We start from the raw sequence: 14,355 nt of genomic DNA, 5'->3' as shown, positions 1-14,355 counted from the left end.
TAAATTACAGGATATTAATACCGATTCCTAATAGCAAAAGATGATCTAATAAAATGTAAAACCTGATAACAAATTTTGTCATTTGGTAATTTCTGAAAATATATCAAAGCTTCCTTATAATGGATTGGTCTCAGAGTGCGTAAAATGGGTAAGATAAAAGTATTTCTAGGGGAGGCATAAAGAGAGCAAAAGAGAATGAAATGAGAAGTGCTTTGTTTGATCTGGCATTGCAGCGATCACCTTAGTGCACCAGTCACAGATACTATCAGTAAAAAAATATTTGTAATAAGTCTCCCTAAAGCCACATTATGTATCACTCAACTATCAGCTGTAAATATATTTTGTAAACTGCTGTTTTTCTCTAAATTTCAGCTCATTTTCCAATAGACACACTTATACATATATTTATACAAAATAGCAAAAGCTTCTAATTTAGTAAACTGGGCTTCACACTGGAGAGCTACTTCTAGGGAGCTAGAGAGCTACTGATAGCTCACAAGCTACTCTTTGTAGAAGCCTGCTCTATCCTCAAATCTAGACTCTATAGAGGATAAAGAATACTCTTTGTGTCAAGCCACAAGACAATCCTATTAGACCCTTCAGTTATAGTTCTACCTTGTGACATACAGCTCATTACCAAGGTGACAGGCTAGTACGTCTGCACTGAAGGTGTGGGCATGATGGATGGCCATTTGCCAATGGATGGACCACAACTGCCTTAAGGCTAAGCCCTGCAAGACCAAGCTATTTGCCTTGGGAAATTAACACTAATAGCTGGGACTGCATCCTGTGGACTCCCTGTATGAGGTGAAAGCTTCATCGAAGAACTGAATACAAAGATTAATACTGTGACCAGCGCCTGCTATCATTTCTTTCAAAATCTAATTAAAAGCCTTTGTTATTTCACAACACCTAGACACACTTCTACATGGGGAGGGGGCCATGTGACCCCCCTCCACGAAAAACTAATTATAATTTAGGCTGGGGCACTGGTCCGCCTACCCCCTAAAAAAAAAATAAAAAAAAAAGTTGAGCCAGGCACTGGGAGATGGGGTCCCTGGGGCTGAGATCTGCCCCACTCCCCAAAAAGAAAAATTAGGCTGGGCCCCAGGGGATGGGGTCCCTGGGGCTAAGATTGGCTTGTGGAGTGGGTCCGAGCAGCTCCCCCCAAATTTTTTTTATAATTAGGCAGGATCCCGGGGAATGGGGATCCCGGGGCTGAGATCAGCCTGGGAAGGGTGCCCACACGGCCCTCCTCCCCAAAAACAATTAGGCTGGGGTCTGGTGGAAGGGGTTCCCAGGACTGAAATCAGAAAAAAAAAATTGACGTCTGGGCCCCAGTAAGAGTTCGCACTTAACTGTAACTCCTGTCCTAAAGTAACTAACTCGCACCGTCATCATGCACTGCTAATTACCCCACAAATTACGGCACTCATGACATCTTTGATAGCATCATTGATGTATTAATGTAATATCTGCAGTAAAAAAAATCACGAAAACACTGTGCATGGCACAGGCGCAAGTTATAGTTACTGTGGTGCACAAGTTACAGTTACTTGAGATAAATAACTATAACGTGAATTTCTATGGTTTGGTATGTTTAAAATGTGACCCTAACTATAACGTCCCTTTAACCTTTGTTTTTTTGAGTGAAGAAGCATGCATTAGATGCATAAAAACGACAATAATGATATACAAATATTTGTTTTTCTGTGTATTAATAAATTAGTCCATTTATCTCCTCACTATCTTTAATAAATTTACAGAATAAGGCAAATCCTCAATTTCTTGAAGGAATTATTAATAATATGGACTCTTTGGGACAAGTTCACTCTCTCGCTAATAGATCTATGGTGGTAGCAAGTGCTCACAATTTGCAATTAAGTTTAAGATTGGGATAAGGATCAGAATCTCTGTCCAAAGGATGCAAATGAGGATATTCAATGAGTCTATAAGAAGTAGGAAGCTGGGAGATTTTCCTCTGTGTCCAAAGGAGTTAAAGCTGTGGCAAGCATCACAGAGTAATTATTACATTAGAATATGAGTTTGAATTTTGCCTGGGTACATGGTGATGAAACAGATCTGACAATAAACTGAAGAGCTGGACAGACTCCCTCATCATTTAGAGATCTATGAAAGGTACGAAGTCTTCAGGGAGACTGGCAGTCTTTCACCATTTCCAATGAATCTCAAGAATTATGTCAAGCCCCTTATTGTTTCCAGGTTGTTTCTATTTCTGTATCAGCCAGCCAAAAGAAGCAAATTTCTGATGAAAATTTTAAAATAAGGCAAACATGAAAACTCATTAAAATTATGCAACCATTATAGGTTTAAAAATTAAAACCTCATTAGTAAAAGTCAATTCATCTTTAGTTGCCACAACATTTAGCAAACTGGGACAAGTACCTTACTTTGTCCTATAAATTGAGGGAAATGAGCAGGCACTTCACTCTTGACACTACATTTAGAAATGCTCCCCAATAAAGTTATTAGTCTGGACAGACATATCTTTGCCCTTAACATTTGAAGCGAAGCGGGCAAGATCCCGATTTGCTTCAGTAGGTTGCAAAGCTAGGTTGGCTCATAATGGAGGCCAAATACAATACAAGATACCAAGTCCTCAAAGGAGTTACAGAACTAGGATGGGTCACTGTTGTACTTAATGGATTCCAAACTATCATGTTCCTCTGTGGAATACATTTCATTGTATCCAAAGGACTAGGAAAGCAGGCAGCCCTTACTCCAATAAATTGAGGGCACCTGGGAAAGCGCATTACTAATTCATATTACTTTTGGTGCCGAGCAGATCCTTACCTTTTCAATTAATTTATGCACAAGGCTGGCACATCAAAGTTTCCAGAGGATGTGGGAATCTGGACAAGAACTGGGATGATGCAATGGATTTAAATAACCGATCAAGCCGCCTTGTCTCAAATGGATTTGTGGGATGGGCATCTCCTTGCTAGATCTGGGTACAGACAACTAAAGATACCTGAGAGCTCCTGTCATCAATGTATTCAAACATATATAAAAAGAAGTTAGAAAGTGCAGGCTTTGGGTTAACCCACTTCAGCTGCTGGCTTTTTAGCTTTTCTTCGGTGTTAGGCATTGGATGCAAGGCCTGCCAGTCATGATTACAGCATTCCGCGGATGTATACATTGTATCACCTGCTTTATAATACAGATTTAGTGAAGGACATTAAAGTAGTTCCTACCTGTAACAAAAGCTGTTAAAGCCCTCCTCCCATTGCTGGTGTGCTCTCTCACCAGGCACTCAGCTTGTGAAAGGCATTTCCCCTATTTCTCCCCCGTAGACCTTTCCCCTCCGGCCATAGCTTTGACTATGCATGAAGTGAAGACAGAAACTCATGTACCTCTGTGCTCCTTCAAATCACAGCCTGAAGCACCCTGTGTATGACACTGCTACCCTGTACAACAGCACAATTTCTATCACATTGATTCTTCAACTTCCCGTACTGGAACAGGTGTCGCCAAACTGTACATTCAACAAGCATCCTGACTGGTATGAGCTCTCCACGAGGCCGGGACCACAATATAAACTGATATAGTTTTAAGATGGTGGACAATCTTCACTTGCTATTACTCAGAGCAAAGGGGGAAGATTGCCATCCACCTTGCAAAAGTAGTACAGTCTTTTAATGCCCACAGGTAGATGCCACTCCGCATGTCTGAGCCTTATAGAGTACACTGCACAGCCACAAGACTGACATGAGTAAGTCGTAAAGAGTTGTGAACGCCCCACAGGGTGCTGACTGATATGGGTTCTTGTGGTTTTTCACTGTCCACCAGCCAGTAGCTCTTCATCCCCACCACTATTCAGCCCCACACAGCTCAGAAGACAACACCAGAGGTTGGATGGATGGGCATTCTGGGGGCAAGTACAGAACTTTGCCTCACCAACACTTGCCTTCTTAAAACCAACACAGCCCCATCGAAAGTACCCTGCTGCTGCCAGGTGTGATTATACCGATAGGGCTGACCCCAAATTTCATAATAATGCAGGAGATGTGGAATGATCAGCACAAAGACAGATCACCACAACACTAAACATTATTATATTGTGATAATAGTTCAGTCCATATATACATGCATGCATGATATAACTGGTGTAGCAGTTTATGCCCAAGCCTCCTGATTTATCATTATCCTTTCAGTTTTGTGTGGCCGATTGTAATGAGAAGGTTTCTTTTAGTTACACACTAAGCATTCTTAGCTGAAGAGGATTTCTTGGAGGGAATAAAAGGAAATAAAGTGTTGAAGTACATTTCTGAGCACCGGTCTGTCATAACTGCACAAGGGATTCTGAAACCAAGACGGTTCTTCCAATCTCCAGGCTGGTTCTCAGTCTTGTCTGGCAGCCTTGGTCTTTTATTTTTACAACATGCTCTCTATTCAGGGAAGCGTGTCACACTGGATTCTCTCTAGTTGATCACTAACAGGCATAAACAGCTGCTTTATTTTCAATGGAAAAGTTAGCATAGGGCTCGGAATATTGCCAATCTGTTGTCGAGTGGTATGGGCAGAAAAGCGCACAGGCAGCCCGAACTCCACTCGCAACGAAAAGCATCGCCGAACAATTGCCGCCTTGGAAACTCTAATGCGCAGTACTGCTGACATTCACGTTCTCTGTGGAAGCAAACAGATCTAACCAAGGCTCTCCCCACTGCTGAAGGAGTCCTTGCGCCACCTCTGGATGGAGATACCATTCGTGATCCGCTAGGTGTTAAACCACCAGGGTTATGCCCTGCTGTTGTAGCCATGTCCAGAGATGGAGATGCAGAGCCTCTTGACAAAGGGTTCACGACCCCACACCGCCCTCCTCGTTGCAGTACCACATTACGGTGGTAGTGTCTGTGAACACCTACACTATCTTACCTTTCACAACAGGAAATGTTTTCAATGCCAGTCGGATTGCCCGGAGCTCCAGTAAGTTGATATGCAGTCCTGATTCCGCCGGATACCAGAGGCCTCTGATCTCTGCCTCTCCCAGATGGCCGCCTCATCCCAGAAGTGACGCATCTGTCACTACTGTAAGATCTGGCTGGGGAAGGGAGAGGAGTCTGCCTCTGACCCAATCGCAGTTCACTAACCACCACTGCAGGTCTATTGCAGTTCCCTCTGAGATCTGAACCGTGTTGGTAAGACTTCTCTGACTGTGTCCACTGGAACTTCAGGTGTCACGACTCACGTGCTGCTTGCGCCTGGAGTTTGCAGATCTTGAGGCGTGGATCTTGAGGGTTCGACTTTGTCCCAAAAAGGGGCGACTCTTTCTGGTAGCCACGGTGCTGTAGGCGAGGAAACGCCAAGGACAGACCGTGACCGTGAGAAAGTAGCGCCAGAGGGAAAAAACCCCTTCAGAAGAAGAGGAAAAAACCTCCCAGAAGATTCGCAGGGGATTCCTGGAACAAGAACAGAGGAACAGGAATCAAAGGAACTGACGTAACACAGAAATGGCGAAATCCAGAGCCAAGGGCTAGGAAATCAGGAGCGAGGACACTAACTGAAACAGAGAGTGTTGCAGCGCAAAGAGGGAAAGAAAAAACACCCTTAAATACCATAAAACAGGAAGTGACCCACAGGAAGAAAAAGGACACCATCTTGCATAGGGAAAAGTAGATAGAATAGACTGGAGCAGAAACCATAGAGAATAGGGAAGGAGGAATGCTGGGAAGACAGAGGTAACCTGGGAAGGGGAAAGACATAAAGGACAGAGGAGAAAACAGACCCAAAAAGAAAGAAAGACAGAAAAGAAGAAAGAGGAGTCCCCAGACAGGTAAGAGGGGTCAGGAGACCCCAACAAGACGGAGGGAGAGCGCAGCGCGAGGCCCCTAGTAAGTCCTGGGGCCTCGCAAGGTGCAAGAAAGGCTCGGGGCGCGCCGCGTCTTAGAGACGCGAAGCGCGGCCCGAGCCGAACGCGCGGCTTGTGCCGAACGCTCGGCTCGCGCCGCGCGGTGCGGCGCGACAGTAGGCCCCCCTCCCGAAGGCCCTGGTTTGAAAGGAAATAAACGGTGAAAGCGCTGAGTCAGAAGAGGAGCATGAACAGAAGATGCATCTTCCCAAGAACACTCACTGAGAGGATAACCCTTCCAATGAATCAGATACTGCAGACGGGTGTGAAAAAGACGAGAGTCACAAATCTCCTGAACCTCATATTCAGGAACATCATCCACTAAGACAGGAGGAGGACAGGAAAACTGACGGGAGTACGGATCTGGTACATAAGGTTTGAGTTGGGAGACATGGAAGACTGGATGAATCTTCCATGTGTGAGGCAAGTGAAGACGGACAGTGACGGGATTAAGCAACTGGAGAATACGGAAAGGCCCGTAATAGCGAGGTGTGAATTTGTTCTGAGAAAGACGTGAGGGTAAGAATTTAGAAGAAAGCCAAACTTTATCCTGTGGAAGGTAGTCCGGAGTTGCCCTACGTTTCTTGTCTGCTACTTTCTTCATATATCTCTTGGTGTGTAAGAGATTAGAACGAATCAGTCTATGGATTTGTAGAAGACGTTTGGAAAAATGAGTAATAGCGGGTAAGGGAGTGGGAGACAGAGAAGAAGTAGGAAAAGAGGTAGGATGAAAACCATAAGAACAGAAAAAAGGAGTGGTCTTGGAGGCACTATGGACTGAGTTATTATAAGAGAACTCAGCGATAGGGAGATAAGTGTTCCAGTTGCTTTGAGTTGAGTTGCAAAAACAACGAAGGTATTGTTCTAAGCCCTGGTTCAGACGCTCGGTCTGTCCATTGGTCTGGGGATGGAAGCCCGATGACAGAGCTCTATCGATGTTTAGTGTCTTACAAAAATACCTCCAGAACCGGGAAATGTACTGAGGACCTCTATCAGATATAAGAGTATGAGGGAGTCCATGAAGACGGAAGATATGTTCAATGAATATCTGGCTTAATTCTTGGGATGTAGGTAGTTTTTTCAAGGCAGTGAAGTGAGCCATCTTAGTAAAAGAGTCCACAGTGACCATGATTACTCGGTTTCCTGCTGAGAGTGGTAACGAACACATGAAATCGGTGGAGATGGTGTGCCATGGAGTTGGCGGAACCGGCAAGGGCTGTAGTAAACCCGCAGGCCTGGTTCGGGGAATCTTGACTTGAGCGCATGTGGGACAAGCCTGAACGTATGTTTCAATGTCTTTTTTCCAAGTAGGCCACCAGAAAAATCGGGATAACAGTTCTTGCGTGGCCTTGATGCCTCTATGACCAGCAACCGGTGAATCATGACACATTTGTAATGCCTTTTCTCTCACTCTGTTAGTGGGGATGAATAACAGATCGTGATAATAATAGTATCCTTGTCTCTTATGTAAAAGAGGCCTTAAGTCCTCTATTTCATCATCAGATAGATTGGGGTACTCCAGTTGTACCTCCTCCAGAAAAGACTGGGCTACCCCAATGATCTTACTAGGTTCCAGTAGGGGTTGAGCTGGGACAGGAGTACAATCTGGATAACGACGTGATAGAGCATCAGCCAGAATGTTTTGGGAGCCAGGAATATATGTAATGCAGAAATCATACTGGCTGAAGAAGAAGGCCCAACGAGCTTGACGACTATTTTGGCATACGAAATTTCGTAAACATTGTAAGTTTCGATGGTCTGTTCTCACTTCAAAAGGTTCCTTGGAACCCATCAGAAACTGCCTCCATTCAATACAAGCTGTTTTCAGAGCCAACAATTCTCTTTCCAATACTGAGTAATGTTGTTCTGCAATAGAGAGTATATGAGATAAATAGAAAACAGGATGTTCAAGACCATCGTCTTCTTGTTGTTGGAGTAGAACGGCACCAATGGCTTTTTCAGAAGCATCGGTGACGACAATAAATCGTTTGTTGGTATCTGGATGTCTTAAGATGGGAGCTTGTGTAAATGCCTTCTTTAATTCTTGAAAAGCTGTTTCAGCAGTTTTAGTCCAGACAAACCCTTTAATAAGATTTTCCTTCTTTAAAGTGTGAGTTATGTGGCTAGTTTGTTTAGCAAAGTCTGCGATGAATTGTCGATAGAAGTTCGCCAATCCTAGAAAGCATTGTGTTTCTTTAATGGAGGATGGAGAAGGCCAATCTAGGATAGCTTGCACCTTTTCTTGATCCATGGCTACTCCGGTGGTACTTAAATGATATCCTAGATATTTGACTTCTGTCTGGTCAAACTCACACTTTTCGGGTTTGCAAAACAGTTGATGTGCCCGGAGTCGTTGAAGAACTTGTTTAACATGGGAAGAATGGAGTTTGGGATTTCTGGAATAAATAAGAATATCATCAAGGTAGATTACAACTGTCTGATTCAGGAGATCCGAGAATACTGAGTCCATAAATCTCTGAAAAATTGCCGGGGCATTAGTAAGACCGAAAGGCATTACCCTGTATTCAAAATGACCAAATGGAGTCCTAAAGGCCGTTTTCCACTCATCTCCTTCTTTAATGCGTAAGAGGTGATAGGCTCCCCGTAGATCTAGTTTGGTAAACCGTTGAGCCCCTCTGACTGCCTCTAAAATGTCCCTTATGAGAGGCAAAGGATAACGATCTTTAATAGTTATTTTATTCAGGCCTCGAAAATCCAGGCAAGGGCGAAGGTCCTTTGTCTTCTTGGGTACGAAAAAGAGAGGAGCCCCAGCCGGAGAAGACGATGGAACAATAAGCCCACTTTGAATATTTTCATCCAAATACTCCTTTAGTACTTCCTTTTCAGTTTCCGTGAGGGAATACATCCTGCCAAAAGGAACGATAGTGCCAGGTTCCAAGGGAATAGCACAATCGTAATCTCGATGTGGAGGTAACACAGGTTTGGAAGGTTTTTGGAAGACATCTTGAAATTCCAAATAGTGTTCAGGAACTCCTTGGACTGTATTTATGGTCGAACCGGTGGTGCCCTCCGTGATAATTGACCTCTTAGGCGACCAATACTTGTCTGAAGCAAAACAGTGCTCGTGACAGAACTGTGAAGACAAGGAAACCGTCCGGGTAGCCCAGTTCACATATGGATTATGTCTGATGAACCACGGGATTCCAAGAATGATGGTATGGTTGGGGGAAGTTATAAGATCAAAGGAAATGTGTTCCTGATGGTTACTGATCTGTAGATTTAGCATCAGGGTAGTTGTATCTACTGGACCCGATGATATCAAAGATCCATCCACCGTGTGAACTTGTTCTGGAACCTCCTTAGGTTGTATAGGAACTTGTTGAGTGGTGGCCCACTTCTTATCCATATAAATGCCACTAGCTCCACAATCTAGTAGTGCCATAGTCTTCTCTAGACGGCCATCAGGTAATTGTAACATTACTGGTAAAGTGAACAAGGATGTGGTATTGTCGTTGAAAGAACTGATGGAAGGTATGGCTGCTAATCCCGTCCCCTCCCTTCTTACAGAGGACGGGAAGCGGCGTTTCCCGATGGCCTTGATGGACGTACTGGACAGGTACGCAGTATGTGGCCGGCAGATCCGCAGTATAAACACAACCCCTTCTTTCGTCTTTCTTCTCGTTCGCTAGGGGAGAGAGGGCCTCGAGTTGTATCCACCTGCATGGGTTCTCCTTCGGTGTCTCTGACAGGAGGGCGAGGTTCCTCAGAACGATGTGGAAAAACTCGTGAGGTGCTTGGTTGAAAAGACCCTCTGCTTTTTCTCTTCTCTGCTCTCCGTTCCTGAAGGCGATACTCGATGGAGAGGGCTTGATCCATCAGGCCACGAAGATCCTCCACTCTGGTGGAATGTACTAGTTCGTCTTTGATCTCTTCTTTGAGTCCTCTACGAAACAAAGTCACCAAAGTACGTTCCACCCAGGTGGTCTCTGCCGCTAGTTGACGAAAGCGTGTAATGTATTGAAGGACTTCTTGTGAACCTTGATGAATATCGCATAAGGCCTCTTCTGCTGAAGCCTCCAATCCCGGGCGACTAAACATCAGCTTGAAACGGTTCACAAAGGCAGAATAGTCCGACAATACCGGATCGTTAGATGATACCATCGGGGTTGCCCAGGCCAAGGCAGGACCAGATAGGGCACTGATGAGATAACCCACCTTTGTTCTGTCATGGGAGAATTGGGTGGGTCGGAAGGCAAAGTACACTGTCAAGGAGTCAAGGAACTCTCGCAGCTTGGTTGGTTCACCCGAAAAACGATGGGTAGAGGCGGAGAGCGTCGGGACATCACCACTACGGAAGGCCAAGGCCTGTCGCAACGCAGCATTCTCACTGCGTAGTTGCTGTAATTCTTGAGCTTGTTGCTGAATTGTAGTTAGCAGAGCTTGATCCGGATCCGCAGCAGCTACCACAGTGTCTTCCATGGTGTTAGAAGACGTCGGGATGGTTAGGCGCTGCAATCTGTCACGACTCACGTGCTGCTTGCGCCTGGAGTTTGCAGATCTTGAGGCGTGGATCTTGAGGGTTCGACTTTGTCCCAAAAAGGGGCGACTCTTTCTGGTAGCCACGGTGCTGTAGGCGAGGAAACGCCAAGGACAGACCGTGACCGTGAGAAAGTAGCGCCAGAGGGAAAAAACCCCTTCAGAAGAAGAGGAAAAAACCTCCCAGAAGATTCGCAGGGGATTCCTGGAACAAGAACAGAGGAACAGGAATCAAAGGAACTGACGTAACACAGAAATGGCGAAATCCAGAGCCAAGGGCTAGGAAATCAGGAGCGAGGACACTAACTGAAACAGAGAGTGTTGCAGCGCAAAGAGGGAAAGAAAAAACACCCTTAAATACCATAAAACAGGAAGTGACCCACAGGAAGAAAAAGGACACCATCTTGCATAGGGAAAAGTAGATAGAATAGACTGGAGCAGAAACCATAGAGAATAGGGAAGGAGGAATGCTGGGAAGACAGAGGTAACCTGGGAAGGGGAAAGACATAAAGGACAGAGGAGAAAACAGACCCAAAAAGAAAGAAAGACAGAAAAGAAGAAAGAGGAGTCCCCAGACAGGTAAGAGGGGTCAGGAGACCCCAACAAGACGGAGGGAGAGCGCAGCGCGAGGCCCCTAGTAAGTCCTGGGGCCTCGCAAGGTGCAAGAAAGGCTCGGGGCGCGCCGCGTCTTAGAGACGCGAAGCGCGGCCCGAGCCGAACGCGCGGCTTGTGCCGAACGCTCGGCTCGCGCCGCGCGGTGCGGCGCGACATCAGGTCCCACTGAAGAGCCCTAATATGCCATGTGGCATGTTTGACTAACGGTGCAGGAAGCCATGAGTCCCTACAGCCTCAGAGTCTGTCTCACCTAAATCCAGGATAGAGGTTGAAACATCGGTATCATAACCGGACTATCCTGGACTCGCTCCTCTGATCCATATTCTAGAGGGTTCTCAGACACTTCCCATTCCTCACCTGTGCCTGTCTTATCAAAATAAGCCTCAGGCACTGATCTGTGCCGAGTTGACGCAGTCAAAGTCAGAATAGGTGTTGTGCGACGTCGTTCCAGCTCCTCTGGAATGAGGATGGGGCACCAGCGGTGGGAGGAGCGTCGACGTCGGACCGGGAGGAGGTGACTGTGTGGAACCAGCGCTGGTCCGGATACGATATTGGATCCTGGGGTCCCCAATGGTGTCGAAGCTGCCGAACCCAAGGGGCCCCTGCTATCCCCCCAGGATCCGAAGACCCACTCACAGCGGGCAGCCCACTCAACAACGAGGCACATGGCTTCGTAGAAGTCTTTAATTTGAGTGGGGTCGCTCCGGCCCCTGGATAAGGGGGGAGACGCAAAGTTGGCCCTGGCATTGGCTCTGAGGAACCATGCTCAGAACGTCGACGTTCATCATTCCCATCGGCCAATGAGGCATCAGGGAAAGTCGAAGTCCACTTGGACTTCTACTTCTTGTGCCTTTTCCCAAGGACTTCAAGTGGGAAGGAGTGGACCAAAGTCGACTGCTGGGACACCATGAGCTTTAGAGATGGCTCTCTCAAAGCCTTTGAGGCCATGACCCAGCAGTCGGTGCACGACTTCGAGTCATGGTTCCTGCTGAGGCACCAGAGTCATACCTGGTGGGGGTCTGTCATCGGCATGGCACGATGGCAGGCACCACAGAGCTTAAACATGACTTCCTATATGACATCTCCTCACAGACATAAAAATAATCTTTGACAAAACAGTTGAAAAAGGCTTGCCAAAAAAGGCAAAGGGTAGCTCGATCCCAGTGGTGCCTTTACTGGCAACTATGATGTCACAGACACCTCCAACGACGCTGACGAAGCCACGCAAGGACGGATGACTCACGCAGATCCAAACGATGCCACCCAACGCCACACGCAGAGTATTGCTCAGCAAACAGATTCCGGATACGAAGCTGACGCCAGGGAATTCAAAGGTATGGAATCTGCAGCTAGAAGTCTCCATCAGATGCATGTAATTAGAGCAAATCATATCAAACATGGGTTGCATTTTAGCTTAAATGACTACCCACACATTTCAAAATCAAGAATATTTTGTGGGAGTTGTCACAAAGTACCATGAACATAATTCAATACTCTATGTGCCATAGAGCTTGGACACAAGAGAGCACCCCGCAGACAGCAACAGAGTTATCTACTTTACTAACATCACATTCTGCAAACAACATAAAAGTATTGTACGCGGGTAAACAAAGTATGAATAGAACAATAACTAAAGAAATGTGCTTGAGCTCCACTATTAGCTTCAAATTTTACAAATCCTTTGTTTGGGGGAACAATGCTCACATATCTTTATAAAAGATTTTTTAAGACTTATTAGGTTGACTCTACTGGCCCAGTGGATAGTAACATTTGCCACATATTGCTGGGTAAAATAGAACCTGCTGTTTCAAATAGTGCCAGGTCTACTGACCTAATCGGTATTAAAACAGAACATTTTTCATTAATTGTGCTAACATTTTTAAGAGAAATCCCCAAAATCCGTTATGTGGAGAAGAATATTACTGACCCAGCGTGCTTTAAAATTCAGTACTTGCCACATGTAGTCTCGGAGAATGACTGTTTTTAAACATTGGTCAGATCAGTAAAAGGAGACCACCCCCTCAACAAGTCATTTTCACTCTGATCTTATGTCTTCGCCTCCACTGATCGACATGTTAGTACTTCTCCCCCCCAAAAAAAAGTTTGAGCGGAGTTGCGCCCCTGGTATGGACACGTCTCCCTAACAGAGGTACTCTGTGATACCTGCAGTTAGTAAGTACCTGCACTTTTTATTTCAATTTCAAGCAATGATTGTTTGAACACACGGTACATGGTACGGAATGGTTGCTGCACAGGTACACTATAGACATATCCGACCTACAGAAATAAACGCGTGGATTTCGGGAACTGACGCACTGTGGGTTTAAGAGTACTTGGGGAGCTGATGCAACGCTTTCCCTGTCATGATAGTAAACCTTAGTTCACGTGTTGCCGTTTTCATGGGGGTTCAAGGAGATGAGGTTGAGCAATATTTTAACATCACTGCGGTGCCCACTGTCGTCTTAGAGTTGTCGGACGACGGAAAATTGCACTCGCGTCTTTACCCACTTGATCCCCCTCGTACAAGCCTAATACTAAAGGTACCTCACCCGATTTTTACGGTGCTTTGACTCGAGTACACACCTGAGGCGATCGCCTGCTATTTACACCACCACGCTGCTAATAATAAAACTCTCGCGAGAATTCCGTGAGTCCCTCCTCGGCTATTTTTAAATCCTCGTTTTCTCGCGAGATCTCTTTGAGGGACCACGTTGAAGCGTGTGTCTCTTTTTTCTCGGATTGCTTCGAGGGGTAAAAAAAATCTCTGCTGCTCAGGAATACCCAACGCAGCTGCATCCGTAATCGTGGGCGTGGTATTTTATTTAATCACGCCGCCTCTAAAGTAGTAAATATGTTTTAAAAAGAAGCCCTTCTACCTAGATGTGGGTGAGCCTTAAAGCTCGAGCTTGAACTAGCTTTTGTTTAGTTCGAGGACTAGTACAGCCTCGAGCACAAAACGAACCGAGCTTTCAAGTGGCGTCTACCTGCTAGAGGTATGGACTTTGCCACTTAAGAACCAGGCTCGCGTGATTCTGGACACATCATTTAACCCCGTTCCTACAAACAATGAAAGGTGACTTTATGTAATGTAACTGGTGTTGGTACAAACTGCAGAATAATGTACAAAGAGGTAGAAACAAAGCTTTAACATAAGGATGTACAAATAGATGTACATTTAGTGATTGATTTGTACAAAGTTAAACCAGAAAAACCTGGGTAAATGGAAAGTTCCCCTAGTGTGAGTCTTAGGAAAATATTTTCTTTCACCAAAACTCTTTCTTCATTATCATGTACTTTGTTTAAAATATATAGAGACTTTATCATATTTTAAGTGATGTTTGTTTTAAGATTTGCATAGGAAACAGTGCTCAGCT

General features: G+C 45.3%; 1 long non-coding RNA gene across 2 annotated transcripts in view; it reads right to left on the bottom strand.

Annotated features, from left to right (window-relative positions):
• LOC138288545 (uncharacterized) overlaps positions 1 to 13,618 on the bottom strand; it is a 372,246-nt gene extending 358,628 nt beyond the window's left edge. The window contains exon 1 of one of the 2 annotated variants that reach the window (XR_011202451.1): positions 13,565 to 13,618. This is a non-coding gene — a long non-coding RNA (uncharacterized lncRNA). Of the gene's footprint in view, positions 1 to 13,530 lie in introns of both variants that reach the window. The other variant, XR_011202450.1, reaches the window with a different exon arrangement.
• Between the last annotated feature and the right edge of the window lie 737 nt (positions 13,619 to 14,355).

The sequence above is a fragment of the Pleurodeles waltl genome, chromosome 4_1, assembly GCF_031143425.1.
Source record: "Pleurodeles waltl isolate 20211129_DDA chromosome 4_1, aPleWal1.hap1.20221129, whole genome shotgun sequence".
Lineage (NCBI taxonomy): Eukaryota > Metazoa > Chordata > Amphibia > Caudata > Salamandridae > Pleurodeles > Pleurodeles waltl.
This window is presented reverse-complemented; position numbering and strand designations above follow the sequence as displayed.